The following is an 18,273-nucleotide window of genomic DNA, read 5'->3' as shown; positions in this document are numbered from 1 at the left end:
CACCGGAACGGAGTCGTCGAGAGGCATCCAATTGGTCGACTCTTGTGTCGTCCTGCTGAAGGTCTTCATATAATTCATAATTATTACGACGTCGGATTCGAGTATACACTGTTTTTAGTCCTGTCTGCCGTAAAGGGCAAGAAAGTGTCCTAATTGTTTTAAGATTTTCTCACTTTGTTGTGAGCAAGTTTGCTCAAATTGAAACAGAGGATGAGCCTCACATGTTGTTGTTAGCTTTCCGACTGCTGTTTGTCTCGGAGTATCCCTAAAAGCAATAGCAGCAAGACAGTAACGTGTAGAAAGGTGAGTCATGTGCAGCCTTGAGGTGTATTTCATTAAGAGCTCTAGTCATTTTTTCTGTATGATGAATTCTGTGACAAAAAAAAAAGGATGCACAGTCAGCTACGGAATAACAGAAGTGAACTACAAAATTCCTCACTATTCTGCTCACTTTGGGTCCAACATAACCCCTGGCATTCTTTTTCTGGTGTAGAAGCATTACGGATAAACACCAGTTCCATTAGCTTGTTATGCTGCAATAAAGATACGTTGTTTAGAGTAAGATCCAAATGTGATGCAGTAGAGAAGGGGCTACTTAATATTGCGTGACTCAAGAGGGCTTCCGGTAATAACTCTATGCTCTTGTACTGGTTCTCTCTTCGGCGTCTTCAGACATCAACAGAAAATAACTTCTTTTGGCAGCTTCGCCTGTTAACTGTAGTTTCTGTAATCCAGGTCCTGCGTGGAGACTGTTTTGAAACAAACAAAAAAATTTCGTGCGATGAAGCTTATTTAATTGCAGGCTTGAAGTTGGTGTGGCAGCTGTAACCGTCTAGTATGCGTGTAGTAACAGTCCGCTTTGAGCCGTTGCAGTAAACAAACGATTGGGGAAACATAACAGTGAGTCTGTTAAATAATTGTGTGTTCTCAGTTGCACGTGCACTGTTTAGGTAACGAATTCCTTCTCCCTAGTGCGGTTACCTGTAAGCTTCTAAAATTCGTACTATTTTCACTTATGTTTACAGTCTCACTTGTAAAATGAAATGCGCTGGAGTAGCTTCAGTTCTTCAGCAAAAAATACATCCGCAGTTTTTCCATTATCACATGCAACTGCAATTGAATTCCTGTAAATAACTCTAGAGGAAATTTTAAGCTTTCGAATTGTCTGTGAATCAGAAAGCTTCCAGACAGCACATTGAAAATAACGTTATGTAGTGCTAAAGTTAATACTCCGTAATACGTGAACAGAAACTGTTAAATTAAAGATGTTCTTTTTCGCCCAGTTGCTTTAGATGTGATCCTGGTTTCTACAGCTTTCTCATATTCCAGAACACAAGTAGATCTTAACCTAACATTGTCACATTTCTTCAGCCGTTGTACATACTTCGGAACATGCTTACGCACAGATTACATGTTTGTGCGGCCTACACCAGCAACGTGATCCTTTCAGGTCGATGCTTGTGAAGTAACGGATATGATTGTGGTACATCAGACGGCAAAAAGTAATTACAAAGAAAATCTTCATGTAAGTGTATTCTGATCGATGTCATATTTTTCCGAAGGCGTATTGCAAGTTGTTTCAATGTTGAATTTCCTTGTCCGCAAAATACTCAGGATGTTTTATGTGATTTGTTGTGGACATTGAACGTGAAACTGTTCGAATGCAACCTACATTGTTCTTTTCGGCTAAGCTATAGACCACAATATTTCAGCCGTGTCTTGGCTTGCCGTGGCTTTAACTTGCACCCAGTATTTGCGCATTCGTTTTCTGTGAGCGTCCTCTCATTCTGTAGTCCATAACTTCGGATTTTCTACTAAACACTGATGTTTCCGTAGGATCTTCTTCAAAAGGGTCACATTCTTGGATAGCTTCATGTATGATGTCTGCTTCTTGAAGATTCCGTACAACTTCAGTGGAGCATCAGAGTCCACCCTTCTCCAGAAAACAGTTAAAAATCCGTTGGTCATAGTGTTAAGGTTCATTTACAGATTGTGCACCGAGCGCGGTGACGCAGTGGTTAGCGCACTGGACTCGCATTCGGGATGACAACGGTTCAAACCCTGGTCCGGCCATCCTGATTTAGGTTTTCCGTGATTTCCCTAAATCGTTTCAGGCAAATGCCGGGATAGTTCCTTGGAAAGGGCACGGCCGATTTCCTTCTCCATCCTTCCGTAACCCGAGCTTGCGCTCCGTCTCTAATGACCTCGTTGTCGACGGGACGTTAAACACTAACCACCACCACCACCATTCTTCTGCGTATAGAGCCTCGTGTCGAATGCATGCGCGTGGCTCAACTTGACGTTAACGACATGGTTCGTTTGTTGTAAACATCTCCACTTACCTGGTACGTTACTTCCATATTGTTGACTATAGGCGTGAAGGCTTTTTTTTCTCTCAGCGATGTTCTGTTTCAGCCAGTTTCCTGGATAGCCTACTTGAACTTATGTCTCCCTTGATACTTCCTGGTAGACAACTATCTGTCTGCGCGCTAGCTTGTTCTTAATAGTACATTCCATTTTCACAAATTGAATCTTGAGGACCGTCTCGGCTGCTCGGATTTTGTTGTCTCTGTCTTCATTTTAATGATCTTGCCACAGATTCTGCTGATAGTTACCGTTCTGTAGAAGTGGAACGGCTCGTGAAACCTCGCTTTAGTACACAATTGATTTTCAAATGTGAGGAATACATCTTTTGTTGCTGCGATAGTACCGCACTGGTGAGAGATTTAATTCTTCCGGAGCCTCCGTTCCATTTCTACGCGGTAAGGAGATACATTAAGGGCAAGGCAAATGAGGAAGATGGTAAGCCTGCTATAAATCTTGACAGTTTAATGTCAGCGCTGTCTAGTTTCCAATTTTTCCCGTTTATGTGCAGCCTGCACTTTCGAATGAGAAGTTAGATTTCTTACGTAACACGAGCTATGTTAGAAAATTTTTAACAGGCAACAGTAATTATATTTAACTTTCCCATTGTGTGCGTTGTTGAACGCTGCGAATTCGGTATAAATTAAAAATAATCTTAGCACAGTTACTCTCCGTGATACTTAGTATCCAATTAACCACGTTACAACGCTGATTCATACCTTTCTTTGACGTCCTTTCCCAAGTGTACCTCAGATTGGCCAAACGAATTAATTCTTTCATGTTTGCAATACAGCTTTTTTGAAGAGTCATTTAATGACTGCAACGGTTGCTTGTCATTTGAAACAAGACGGCCAGCTATTAATGTGTGCACCGTATCGAAATTGTCCATTTCACTGTAACTTCGAGTCCTGCAGAAGTAGTCATACAAACAGGAAAAGTTGGTGGTTCTCAATGATTACACCGCAGCTAAACTATTGATATTACATTTTAGTTGAGAGCGGTATTTGTAATTAGTTATTGATATTATCATCATTCATTTGTATTGCGTTGCCCGTTGCATTGACAGTATCGTCGTACATTAAAAATTGGGTGTATAACGATTACCGCTTGGATATTGGCGCCTCAGAGAGATTAAATTTCGACCTGTTAGCCTACTGCTTGCCGGACTCGAGTTTTGCCGCGTTGTCGTCATAGGTCTGTTGGTATCGTTTCCTTGTGTGCGGAGTGCATATCCTGGCCGGTAGGTCGCTTATTGACTTGACCGCCCGACAGGAATAGCCGCATCGAGCGAGGTGCTGCTGCGGCCAGTCGTTCAACTCTATTCTAAAGGGTGTGATTGGACTCCTAGTTCACTTCCGCTTAAATCTTTCACCATTTCCCCGAATAGCTCCGGGCCTGTTTCGTTTAGTACCAAGGGTGCCTGCGAGTGGATCTGTTAAGAGTGATGTCGGGCCGAGTGAACATTCCGCGAATTTGCGAGCTTGTCGTGTTAAGGCGAAGTTAGTATTGCTGTAGTTAGCCGTTAACATCTCTTAACATTTCAGTAGGTCCAAAGGAAAGGTTGATAACTGAAGACAAAAAAAGATTTGTGATAGCGAGGCTGCCTGAAGCTCGGGACTAGGATTGGCGCCAGAGTGCTGGTCGTTAGAAGACAAAGCGCTAATTCTTGCATTAGAGCTTACCACTGAAACAATGATGGTCGGAATTCTTATCAAACACTCACGAGAAACGTTGCCTCACTCGCGCACCGTCTCTGTCTCCATCTGAATGAAGGGGCTCTCCACATGGGCTCTCCACGATGGCCTAGTTGCCACGATTTAAAAGGCATGAATAGGTAAATTCTGTGCGATATTACAAGTCAAATATCTCTCAAATAAAATGCATTTGCTTACAATGCAAATGTCGGTAGGAAGGCTGCAAACCAGAAGCCTGTAGCGAACTGCAGGAAGATCTGCAAAGGTTCCACTGTTGGTGCAAGGACTGGCAGTTAACCATAAGTAAATAAATGTAACGTATTGCGCATAAAGGGTCGAACAGATTGACTGCTGCTCGATTACAGTGTGATGAATTACTGGAAACAGGGACTGCGGAGTACTACCTGGGAATAACCAGCCCGAGCCGCCTAAAGTGGAATGACAACATAAAACAAATTGTAGGAAAAGGAGATGCCAGATTGAAATTCATTGGGAGAATCCTAAGGAAATGTAATTCATCCACGAAAGATGTGCCTTGAAACCACTCGTTTGATCTATTTTTGAGCACTGTTAATTAGTATGAGACCCTTTCCAAACAGGTTTAATAGAAGATATAGAAAAGATTCAAAGAAGGGCGACGCATTTCGTCACGTTATTGTTTACTTGTCGTGTGAGCGACATGGAGACCCTCAACAGATTCCAGTGGGAGATGCTACAAGAGAGGCATTTGTATCGCGGGGAAGCTTACTGTTGGATTGCGACAACTCACATTGTATAAACTGTCGGAACGCTTACAGAGTTGAGTACCTATAAATTATCTTTACAACTTAGGATTTCAATACGTGTAAAATTATACCAAATATTAGCAAGTGGTTTTCAACATGAGTTTCGTTTTCTCATATTACACATCAGTGTGTGCACCCTTCGTGGCGCGAATAATGTTTAATCGGCATTCCATTTCCCTCCACGAACGTTTCAAGATCTCCATGGTGACATGTTGAAATACATTGCGAATGCGTGCCTTAGTTCCGTAAGTTCCTAACCCCGATTCAGTACACCAAATGCTTTACAAAACTCCACAGGAAGAATTCTAGGGTGTGAGGTCGGCGTGGCGGCCGTAGAGTTGGAACATCTCGTCCATTCCACCTATCCAGAAGCTTTTCGTCGAGAAATAGACATTTAGGGACCATTGAGGTGGTGTATCATCCTGCTGGAACATGACATCAAGTTGCAGATGGTCCAGTTGTGGCACAGCAAATTTTTGTAACATGTTGACGGCAGACTCCATGGGCGGGCGGGCGGGGGGGGGGGGGGGGGGGGGGGGGGGAATGGACCAGTAGTGCGATTGTGCATCAGTTCGCACCAAACGTTGACTTTGGGACCCTCTATCCATTTCACATGAGGATTCTGTGAACCCATATACGAACGTTATGATGATTCAGTTTGCCGGATGCATGAAACGTTCCCTCATCGGAGAAACAAACCTTTTCTGAGAAGTCATTGTTTGCGTCAGTTTTGCCTTGCACATCCACTGCAAGCTGTTTGCGCTGAATTTTGTCCGTAGGCTACAACGCCTGAAGCAGCTGCACCTTGTAGGAACATAGCCTTACCTTCTTTTGCAAGCCATTGTGCACTGGTGATCGTCTCATTTCCAAACTCTGACCGCCGTACACACCGATTTTGTCGGAATCCTCGCAGACAGCTGCCGTGACTTCTCCACGTTGGCGACTGAAACAGGTGAGCGACCCGTCCCCTTTTAATATAGAACACTACCTATTTCCATAAATTACGTACGCCAACCCGAGTAGTTATTCGGGACGGTGGTTGCCTTTTCGTACTATGTTCAAAAGTTTCGTTGCACTTCGGTATCGGGCGTTGCCTGTATGTACGAGGCCCACGCTCTGGCGTCCACATTTTATCAGGTTTTAGAGATCAGTTTTGTTTCAGAGTTGCGTCACATGGTGAAAACCATTTGTTAATATCTGCAGCGAAGAAATTGGTATAGGCATGCGTATTAAAATACAGAGATGTAAACAGGTAGAATACGGCACTTCGGTCGGCATCGGCTATGTAAGACAACAAGTGTCTGGCGCAGTTGTTAGATCGGTTACTGTTGCTACAATGGCAGGTTATCAAGATTTAAGTGAGTTGGAACGTGGTGTTATAGCCGGCGCACTAGCGGTGGGACACAGCATATCCGAGGTAGCGATGAAATGGGGATTTTCCCGTACGACCATTTCACGAGTTTACCTTGTATATCAAGAATCTGGTAAAATATTAAATCTCCATCACTGCGGACGGCAAAGGATCCTGCAAGTAACGGGTCCAAGGACGACTGAAGAGACTCGTTCAACGTGACAGAAGTGCAACCCTTCCGCAAATTACTGCAGATTTCAATGCTGGGCCATCGATATGGGCTTTCGGAGCCGAACGCCATCTCGTGTACCCCTGATGAGCGCACGACACACGGCTTACGCCCCTCCTGGGCCCGTCGACACCGACATTGAACTGTTGATGCCTGGAAACATGTTGGCTGGTCGGACGAGTCTCATTTCAAATTGTATTGAGCTGATGGATGTGTATGGGTATGGAGACATCATTATGAATCGTAGACCTTGCATGTTAGCAGAGGACTGTTCAAGCTGGTGGAGGCTCTGTAATGGTGTGGGGCATGTGCAGTTGGGGCCTCTGATACGACTAGATAGAACTCTGACAGGTGACACGTAAGCATCCTGTCTCTTCACCTTCATCCACTCATGTCCATTGTGCATTCCGACGGACTTGGGCATTTCCAGCAGGACAGTGCGACACGCCACGCGTCCAGAACTGCTATTGAGTGGCTCCAGGAAAACTCTTCTGAGTTTAAACACTTCCGCTGGCCATCAAACTCCCCGTGACGAACATTATTGAGCATATTTGGGATGCCGTGCAACGTGCTGTATATAAGAGATCTCGTACTCTTACGGATTTATGGACAGTCCTGTAGGATGCATGGTGTCAGTTCCCTCCAGAACTAATTCAGACATTAGTCGAGTCCCTGCCACGTCGTGTTGCAGCACTTCTGCGTCCTCTCCGGGGCTCTGCACAATATTAGGCAAGTGTTCCAGTTTCTCTGCTTATTTCTTTTATTTTTTGAATGAGATGTTAAGCGTCGATCCGCTGACTGAAGCTCTCCATACGTGGCGCGTTCATATTCAAACTACTGGAGTTACCTGATTTATTTTTGCGTTGAAGCGCTTTATTCCTCGAGACAACCGCAAGAATCTCAGTGATTTTGTTCATGTGAAAGTAAAAGACACAGATTGTGAATGCTCTTACAAAGTATTTCTGCTACATACAGCTCAAATATTGCGGCGAGCTGTGGTGCACGCAGTGCTGTGTTGTGGTTAACGTCGCTGGCTGGTGTGCTGTGGAAAGCAAGTTCAAACGCGACCGCCTGCAGTTATTTGTTAAATAGAATTTACTATTTCCGGAGGGTTATTATTATATATCTTAGTTTTTTAGTGTTTGTAAATTCTGGAATACTCGAAGTTTGTATAAATAACAGCATTCTAGAATATTCTAAGTTGTGTAAATACCCGTCCTCTCCGTCTACGGAGTTATCTCTGGCCGTAAATTGGTGTCAAGCGCTAAGTGTGGTATTCCATTGACGACCCTGCCTTCAAGTTTGTACTTGATAGCAGTTTCGACGTGACAGTATTGCCTATATGCTCACACTAAAGCAGTCCAAAGCCGATGACTTTACTGTTACTGTAAAGCCGAAAAAGGGCTAAATGAAAAGTTAACCACTAAATAATAGAGATGTTATGGTGGACTAGAAGTACCATCCTAGAGGGTCTGTATGGTGCGTAGTGAATGTGAAACTGGAGCGTGTTGTTACAACCATCTTGTTTTCGAAGTTGATGCGCGACTGAGGTAAAGTATGATGACTTAATTACTGCACGCTTTATATGGTCTCTGATTTCCTTGAGAGGGAAAAGCTTCCGTCGCAAATCAACACGGTTTTGCAAAGCATCGCTCGTGCGACACCCAGCGTGTCATTTTCTCACGTGATAACCTGCGAAGCATGGATGAAGGGCAACAGGCATATTCCAAATCCATAGATTTCCGAAAACCGTTTGACACGATTCCCCGCTGCCGACTGTTAACGAAGGACCGAGTATACGGTTTAGGTTCCAAGATAAGTGAGTGTTTCTAAGACTTCTTAAGTAATAGAACCCATTATGTAGACTTCGATGGCCGAATGTTCACCAGCTACGAAGGAATCGTCAGAGAGCCCAAGGGAAGTGTGATAAGACTGCTATTATTCTCTATATACAGGGTGATTAAAAATAACATATTTCAGTTGTTTGTTAAACACAAACTATGAAAGATAGAAACACATAGCGCATGTCACTGGATAGAGGAAGGTTCACAGTTTCATATTCCCACAGACGCTATACCATACACTCAACATGAGCACCATTCGCTGTTCGAGAAGCATCGAAACGGTAGCCCATTTCATACCGCCCACGAATCAACGGGCCCCTGTTCATTGAATCGACGACTTCAACAGTGCGATTTGTCAGCTCATGAAGAATGGTTACCACAGGGCGACAAAGAATGTTTGGACAATTTCGTCTCGAATCATACAGGACATGTCAATTCATGATCATGTGTGTTAAAGAAAATATTTTCATTTTGTCTTGGTTTTTTGTAAATTGAACAGTAATTTGAAAAATCTTATTTTTGTAAATAACTCTTACAATAGCAGAGAACTAAAAAACACACAACTACCAAATCAAAAGTACTGGTGATCTGACAGATGTTTCGCTTTAAGCCTCCCTATTTATATGTTCAAAGTTAGTACACACACACACACACACACACACACACACACACACACACACACACACACACACACACACACAATATGGGCTTTCTTTTAACTTACAGATTTCAGAAGAAAATACAAACATTTTCATGTTTCTACATAAATTTTGTTTTCCTCCTCTGGAAAGTAGGAGAATGCTAATCTGCTTCTTATATTAGCAGATAGAACTAAAGACACACATCACAAAACTTATGAAAATTGCGCAATGTATTGTTTCGTTAATGTTTTAGTAGTTATTGCAATCAAAGTGGGCAATATTTTCCTTGTGTAAAGTGTTTGCAATTTTTCGACATTCTGCATATTTCGCATCACTGAATTTCTGGTGTAAAATATCCATGTTGATAACACTGTTTCCAGCTCTCTTCTGTTCATAAAACAAGTGATAGCTTACACATGAATAATTCTGCATAGAGTTTTCTGTTTGGTTTGAACCTCTTCTTAGACACAATGTCAGTGAGCAAAAACAGTAGTGAGGTGTGTGGGCTATGAAAAAAGATACAACTAGGTGGTGTTTAAGAAAAGTGAAAAACGTTTCACAATTTTGGAAATCTGTCAGAGGTGTTATAGAAATATCTTAGTCCTCAAGGAATTGTGTTTCCATCACATCCAGTGTACAGGAATTTATATAATCGCTACAACAAGAAATTTAGTGATTACCCACCTAAACGATCACCGTTGCCGGAATGTGAGACTTAAGAAGACAGTGCAGATGTTTATATTCCTGAGTGTGAAGTTGTTGCTGCGTTGAATGTTAGCATTTCTGTTGTATCTCGTAATATATCCTCCCTTAAACGCCCAGGCAAGAAAAGAAGCACAAGAAGAAAACTGTATGCACAAAAGAAAAGTGGAAGAGCTTGAAACAAATTTTACACAACCAACATTTTCAGAACTTCGTTAAGTGTATAAAATAGATGCACCTGATGAAGAACCTGAAGACAGTGATATGTGTGGTTTCAAAACCCAAACAAACTCGGCACTCATCTGCGCAGAGAAGGTACAATTACTGACACAGATACCAGGTAGTTGTTACTCCTAGCAGCAGAAATACATATCCACTCCCTCACATTATACTATTTCAAAAGCTCGTAAAATAAAAAATAAAAGTGGCATCTGGTCATGTCCAGATTCCTGCTGGGGGTGTTCATTGCAAGATGATGCGCGTAATGTTGCTTTAGAATCTTGCCTAAGTGACGATAAAGATTGCAGCAGACAAAGTGCTAATCAGGCTGATGTTCTGTGAGTGAAAATGAAGAAAAAGGTAAAAAGATATATGACAAGATCAGTGAGAGAAGTATATCTCCTAATGGAGAGAACCCAAATTTAAAAATAGATTTCTAAAAATTCTGCTCCATTACGATCAAAATGGGTAAAATGTCAGACAGTGAACGAAGTATGCACATTTATTTACTGCACCGGTTTGAAACTTCTTGTTTCACCATAAGACGTGTCACGGGGAAGAAATACACAGAGATGGACCTGAGCTTTTGTGTATGTGTCAAGAGCCGCAAGATAATTGTTGGTTATAGGAGTGTGCAATGTGTCCTGGTGCTGAACGGATAACCGTTGAAGCATTATATCTTCAGAATACTTACAGTGACGTAACCTATGCGTTGTGGGAGGGAAGAGAGTTGGTGAACAAGACAGTGGATCTAGGGAAGTTAGTTACAGAGCTTAGACATTGGGTCACGAAAGAAGTAGCTCATCATAACCGCAGGATTCATAGACAGGCCACAGCACAAGTGAAATCAGTCACGTGCCAGAATATACACACATTAGTTCTTCATTTCGACTTTGCTGAGAAGTGGTACGTTGTACTGCAGAACAAACTTGCTTACCACTAGCATACATCACAAGTGCTAGTATCACATGTGTTGCTTACTGCCGTGACGTAGCATCTAGGGAGGCCATACATCTCCTATGTTTATGTGGCTGATGGTGCAGCATCTCATTTTAAAAACCTCTTTCAGCTTTATGAGCGTGGTAAACACTGTACAGGAATTGAGGCGAGAAAAAACGGATATTTTCAGCAATAGGTCATGGAGAAAGTGCATGTGATGGGGTAGGCGGTATCTGTAAACATCTTGCAACAAGATTCAGTCTCCAGCATGAAGCTGTTGATGCTGTAAGAGATGCTGTTGGATTTTTACAGACCATATCAAAATTACTACCAAACATGAAACTCTTGCTTCTAAGTGAAAGTATATAAAGGGAATTCCATTAAAAAAAACAAAAAGAGTGATGTGCTATGAGGCCAGTGGTGGGAATTACGTCATTGCTGCGTTGCATCCTGGAGTGGCATATACATTGCAAGAACAGTTATTCACGAAATGTTAGCGTGCGCGCAATGCATTGACCTCAGTAGACCTTATAGAAGACTTTGTTGGCAACAACTTCATTTCTTGTGTGTGTGTGACAATCAGCGGTGAGTTGGACAATAAATAATTAGTCCCTACCATGAGCTGTAATATGTAACCTCTACTTCATAATACATCATCGTCCGGCAGATTCTTTCAAATGCCCATCATCAACAGATTAATATGCAGTTTCCATTTCCATGTACCGCTCTTGTTGGATCATCTTCGTCTAAGTGCAAATTCAGCTCGAATATACTCGTTCAATGAGGATCAGCTGCAAAAAGGGGCAGTGTTGGAAATAGTAATTCATGTAATGTCATAAAAATAAAATCATAATGGAAGACAATAAAAATTTCTGAATAATATCAGAAACAGATAAATGTGTATACATACCACGCTATTTTCTGTATATCTTATTTTTTTTTTTTTTTTTTTTAGAATGTTTGAACAAAATTACCAACTCTTTTCTCACGCACTTAAAAAGATATATTTTAATTATTTTGACTGAGGTACACCAGTTTTGCATTAGATTTACTCAACATCAGCAATCATTTTAAATTTTTAAGTGTCCGGGATTTTATGACATTGAGAGTAATTAGGTCCAACATCGAAATTTCTCAATTTTTGCACCTCAAAAATGAGCCGTGAAATTTTTAGAGTGTGGGGGATGGGGCTTTAGAGAAAATAATTTGTGAAAGAATCAAAAACTTAAGATTCTCTCACCTTTATGTAGAAATATTTTGATAGTTTAAAAATTTCAGGCATTAATGTCTTAGACGTCAGTAGTCTTTACATTTTATTATTTCCTGTGGCTACTAATGTTTTGAAAACATAATTTTGAAGTTTACTGAAAGTTATAAATTTTTGTAGTTTATTTTTCAAAATCAAAGGTGAAAAAGCTCAGAACTGTACGTGTGTTAAACATGTCTGATTGCATTGTGAACAGGGTTTTTATTAAAAATAATCTCAGCTCTCTGTCGCTTGTAGTTTTATATACATTTTTTTAATTTCCATTTCGTTCCGACATTTTTACAAATACTCTTATTTAGAGAAGTCTATAACGTTTTAACGAATAATCAGAAAATAATTTTTAGTTTTTGAGAACTGTCTAGTAAACATTAAACATTTTTTTTTTTCGAAAACTTTGAAATAATGATGCGACACATTCACTCTTGACATATATGGTTGAGATGAAATCGCCCATTGTATTTTATGTACTCCTACAGAAAAAAATCGCAAGGTATGGGGTCTCGTGACCTGGGAGGCCAAAAGCAACGAACAAGATATTCTTATCCCATCTCTTCCAGTCCAATGTTTTAGGATAGTTTTGTTAAGATAAAGCCGCATCTCAAGTTGAAAGTGAGACGGGTGCCATCATGAATAGAAATGAAATCACTGCAGTCTTCTTGAGGTTGAGGAGTCAACCAATTTTGCAGCACGACCAGGATGACATTATTGTCACAGTTTTCCCCTCAAAAAGAAAAGATTCATAAGGTTTGTGAGCAGAAACGGCACAAAACACGTTCAGTTATGGCGAGTCTCTTTAGTGTTCGACAACGCCAGGATTTTGTGACCCCTATTATTAAGTCATGGTGCTTTACTTTATTCGATAGAGGAAACGTCGATTCGTCCGAAAAGATGAGTCGTGCGGAAAGTGTGTCTCTGTCATATCTCGGAGAACTAAATTCGTACCATCGGTTATGGTCGCCGGGACGCAGCCGTTGCAGTAACTGCAACTTGAAAAACTTCATATGCAGGCGTCGTTTAAGAACAAGCCACACAGCTTTTCAGAAAGTTGAAGTTCCTGGACTTCCGAGGGCTCCGTGTGAACCCGTGTCGGATACGCTCGACATTTTCATCAGACGTGCGTGGCCGACCAGTGCTCTTCCCTTTGCGTATCAACCGGCTTCCAAGAATTCTATGTGCTAGTCATAAATCTGCTTGTGCAGAGGCGGCTTCTTGTTGAATCGACGACGGAGTGCATATTGCACCTGACCAATGGATTGGATTCACGCAAATTCCTGCACACAAAACGAATTCTTTTGTGGTGTAGTCCCCATGTTGTTATAAACAAACAACAGCGCAGCTATATCAAGGCTTTGACCCTCATATAATTTATAGTTTGCCCGTAACTAACGATTGAAATGTTTCTTCTTTTTGAATCATCCGGTACATAAACGATCTGACGAATAGGGTGAGGGGGCAATCTACGGCTGATCGTTGATGGTGCTGTGGTGTGCCGGAAGGTGTCGTCGTTGAGTGACTGTAGAAATATATAAGATGACTTAGAAAGAATTTAAGTTCGTGTGATGAATTGCAGCCAGCTCGAAATGTAGAAAAAGTCAGTTAATGCGGCATGAGTAGGAAATACTCCCATATGTTCGAATACAGCATCAATAGTCAGTTAATGCAGCATGAGTAGGAAATACTCATATGTTCGAGTACAGCATCAGTATGCGATTAAATGACTAGGCGTAACGTAGCAAAGGGATTGAAAAGGAGTGAGTATACAAGGTTGTTGTAGAGAAGGCGAATGGTCGAATTTGGAGAATTTTAGGAGAGTGTGGTTTATCTGTAAAGGAGACCACGCATAGAACACTTATGCGACCCATTCTTAAGTACTGCTCAAGTGTTTGGGGTTCGCAACAGATCGGATTAATGGGAGACATGGAAGCATTTCAAAGGCGTGCCGCTAGATTCGTTACCGGTAGGTTCGATCAACACACGGGTATAACCCAGACGCTTCGTGAATCCATTGAGGGAAGGCGTAATTGGAGGACAATTGATAAAAAGAAGAGAACCTGCATTCGAAGCTGACTACAGAGCGATTCAACTGCCTTCAACCCACATTTCTCGAAAGCACGAAGATAAGAGAAATTAGATCTCGTACTGAGGCATACAGACAGTCGCTTTCCCCTCACTCTATTAGCGAATGGAGCAAGAAAGGTAATAACACTACTGGGACAAGGTATTCTCCACCATGCACCGTATGGTGGCTTGGGGAGTATGTTTGTAGATTGTTGTAACCCAGGTAATTGAGAGTTACAGAGATGTTACCTGCCGAAGTCGGGATAGCTACTTTTCCACTTGGCTGAACGAGTAACTCATATCGTGGTTTCTTAGTCTTAATCTGTTTCACATAATACGGAATAATTTTTCATGATTAGGCAGCGTTGTTCTCGCTCAGTGTGGACTTGAGAAGAGTTACAGCCCAAGAAACTCGTAACTTAGCTCTACAACGGCTAACGAACCTTGGCACTCATTGGTAAAATTGTATACTCTATCTAGTGATAATGGCAGCTAGTCGGTAGACAGAAGGATCACAGCAGCACTGCTTCCTATTTGAGGAGGTAGCACTCAGTTGCTGGTGTGATGTCACAAGTAAGCGGGAGCATTCTGTCTACACATTAGTGCGCAGATCAGGGGCGGGTTCTCCATAAATATAATATATAGGGAGACGTCACGCGAACATAGTTTCTGATTTATGTGGACGAGAAAAATAAGTGGTCGAGCTTTCCCATTCCTATTTCCATTACTGCCACCCAAATTGGCTATTTCCTCTGTTGATACATATTAGTGGGTGCAGTGCGGGCTGCTGCTTCTTCTTTTTTCTTTTAAATAAGTTAGCTGGACTGGTCGTTTAAGGCACATGCTTGGCATACTCATTAATCCACAGGCAGCTATAGTTTTTCTTATCTGCGAAGTAGCAATGACAAGCGGAAGCCTCGACGTCGGGATCACAGAATTACTTCAAACTTTGTACAACTTTAGTAGGCAATTAAAACAATATAATAAGCAAGTAGTAAGGTGCACTACTCTTGAAATTCCGAGAAAATAGCAAGAGAAGTTTTACGCATTTATTATGTGGCTTATGTATCTGTGAGTAGGTGGCGGACGTTACAGTTCATGGTGGTAAAGTGGTTAGCGCCCGCGCTACGTAAGACGAACGTGTATGAGGTGACGGTTCGGCTCCCGCTCAAACTTCATTCTTAAGCTATACTACTGGAAGGTAGAGAAATTTTTCAAAATGTCAGCGAGGTTGTTTTCTCTTAGAAACTCTGAACATTTCCTGTAAATGCTGGAAAACTGCATTTATTCGGTGTAGGAGATGTTTTCCATGTCTATATGACAAATACCATACTGCAACGTATGATGACGAGAGCGCATCCGACGAGTAATTGTACATTACTGTTGTGGTCTGGCACATTGTGACTTAATATATTACTGAATAACGTCATTCACATCATTATTTAACGAGGTTTGGCTTGGGCTTTGCAAGCATGTCCCTCGTCCTTGAAAATTTAATTAAAATGGCATATAGTCAAGTAACATTGAAATTCACGGCAAATTCATGAAAATGCGCGTGGGTCTTTCCATTCTATTATCCCTCACATGTCACATAAATTAAATAATGTGACCAGTGATGCAAAAAATTAGATTAAAAAATAAGTGTTTGCAGGATTCGAACCGTCACGTCGACCACGATCCTCCTGCAAAGCGCGGACGCTAATCGCTTGACAAGGTCCTCTTACAGCCTGCTCCTTCGTACAAATTCATCGATTACATAGTAGACGTGTAGAACTTCTCTTGCGATTTTCTCGGAATTGCCAGAGTAGTGTACCTTACTACTACTTGCATATTATATTGTTTCAATGGCCTGCTAAAGGTGTACAAAGTTCGAAGTAAATCCGTGATCCCAACGTCATGGCCTGCAGTTGTGCGTAGGAAGGACTGCAGATGTTAACCAGTTCAGTATTTGTTAGGCATTTTATCAACTTTTCGTAGGAGCGGCGGCGACGAGTGCAGTCCTTCAGAAGCTGTAGTACCGTTCTTCTGCACTTTTTTTTTTTTTTTCATGAAAATGACAATTCATTGTTGTACATTTTTCGTTTAGAAACGGATTCAAAGAAAATATTTAAGTACAACGAAAACTTTTTTTGGATGATCAATGTTATGCAAAATATGCAATGATTTATGTGGTTCGTTGTAATGAAGATAATGTAAGTGGGGATATTGTGAGCTATCGTGTCAGTTTTTATATATGATAGCTATGTGAGTATTGAAGGTTGGACGTTGAGAGTGGGTGTATGGAACGGGATGGCGAAGTATCTGTTCAGGATGAGGTACGAAATGTAGACACCATGATTTGTACGTACATCTTTCTTTATAGGGTTGGTTAAGGCTCTTAATCCTGGATAGGTGCAGGCAGAAGAATTAATTTTGGTATTTTCGTTTATGAGAATAGAGATTAGAGGTAACGGATGGAATATAATTCTTAGATACATGGGAGAGAATGTGACGTGAAACACTTGTTGTTAAATGAGCTGCGTGGAACGATAGAAATTATGGTAGTTGAATTATCTCACAAAGATGTGAACGAAAGTAAGCAAGTGTGGAGTATAGTTTAAATGTATACTTAATAAGTGCTGGCCGCAGTGACCGAGCGCTTCTAGGCGCTTCAGTCTGGAACCACGCGACCGCTACGGTGACACGTTCGAATCCTGCCTCGGGCATGGATATGTATGATGTCCTTAGGTTAGTTAGGTTTAAGTAGTTCTAAGTTCTAGGGGACTGATGACCTCAGATGTTAAGTCCCATAGTGCTCAGAGCCATTTGAACCATTTGAACTAAATAAATGGTTAACATAGTTCGTAATCTGTCCATGGTTGCCGATGTATTAGATAGGTTAGTTTACAGTAGTTAGTGCAGCGTATTACATTGTGTAAGAAAGGTATTGAGGTAGATGTAAGGGAAATCGAATCGGCCGGTTCTTAAGTTATAGCCTGAATTATTAGCTACTTAGTCAGAATTTTCGGGGTTTGACGTCTGCATTGTGTATCTCATGCTACAGGTGAAGCGATATAGGCTGACAAAGAAGGAATATGATGGTATCGATTCAGTGCCTGCGTTTATTAATCTCGCTAATGTTTTGGGTAAAGGGATAAATTCAGAGCTGAATAGAAACCACTTAAACCGACAACTAAGGAAAACAGGAAGAGCCCTTAGGAAATGCAATCCGAAAACAAAGGAAGTAGGTTACAGTACACTTGTTCGCCCACTGCTTGAATACTGCTCACCGGTGTGGGCTCCGTACCAGATAGGGTTGATAGAAGAGAGAAAGAACATCCAACGGAGAGCAGCGCGCTTCGTTACAGGATGATTTAGTAATCGCGAAAGCGTTACAGAGACGATAGATAAACTCCAGTGGAAGACTCTGCAAGAGAGACACTCAGTAGCTCGGTACGGGATTTTGTTAAAGTTTCGAGAACATACCTTCACCGAGGAGTCAAGCAGTATATTGCTCCCTCCTACGTATATCTCGCGAAGAGACCATGAGGATAAAATCAGAGAGATTAGAAGCCACACAGAGACATACCGACAATCTTTCTTTCCACGAACAATAAGAGACTGGAATAGAAGGAACCGATAGAGGTACTCAAAGTACCCTCCGCCACACACCGTCAGGTGGCTTGCGGAGTATGGATGTAGATATTTCTGAGGGGAAATTTTTTTTTGAGGTGTTTGCATGCCTATGCGATGAAAATGTCGCCAGTGCCGTAGTGGCATGTAATTGCAAATTGCGGTGTAGAACGAAAATTGCTATGATGTGTCAAAGGCAACCGACTTACTGCAGGGAACAGTTCGGCGTCTAGAGAAACCAGGAGACTCTTCCTTAACAGCTCGGCGGATGCTTATTGTACGAGATTCCAAAGTGCCTGCACCTGTGCTGAGCGTGGCTCATCCGGGAAGAAAGTTTCAATTCCCTCGGCAGTTCAAAACAAGATCGTTGCTGACTAACGACATGCAGGTGGACAGCTATGGGCAGTCATTTTTATTCGCTTAAGTACAGGTGGTCGTCAAGGTAACTATCGAAATACGTCGGAAAACAAACACCTTGCAAGTATTACTTGTTAAATATAATGTGATGAATATGTGGTGACACTGGAAAATTTGTGCTCGATCCCAAATTTCCTGCTTATTGCGAGCA

At 41.7% G+C, this 18,273-nt stretch overlaps 1 protein-coding gene across 1 annotated transcript in view; it reads left to right on the top strand.

Annotated features, from left to right (window-relative positions):
- Positions 1-18,273, top strand: part of LOC126416747 (guanine nucleotide-binding protein G(s) subunit alpha) — a 373,751-nt gene that overhangs the window by 95,576 nt on the left and 259,902 nt on the right. The window lies entirely within an intron of this gene.

The sequence above is a fragment of the Schistocerca serialis genome, chromosome 8 (assembly GCF_023864345.2).
Source record: "Schistocerca serialis cubense isolate TAMUIC-IGC-003099 chromosome 8, iqSchSeri2.2, whole genome shotgun sequence".
NCBI lineage: Eukaryota > Metazoa > Arthropoda > Insecta > Orthoptera > Acrididae > Schistocerca > Schistocerca serialis.
This window is presented reverse-complemented; position numbering and strand designations above follow the sequence as displayed.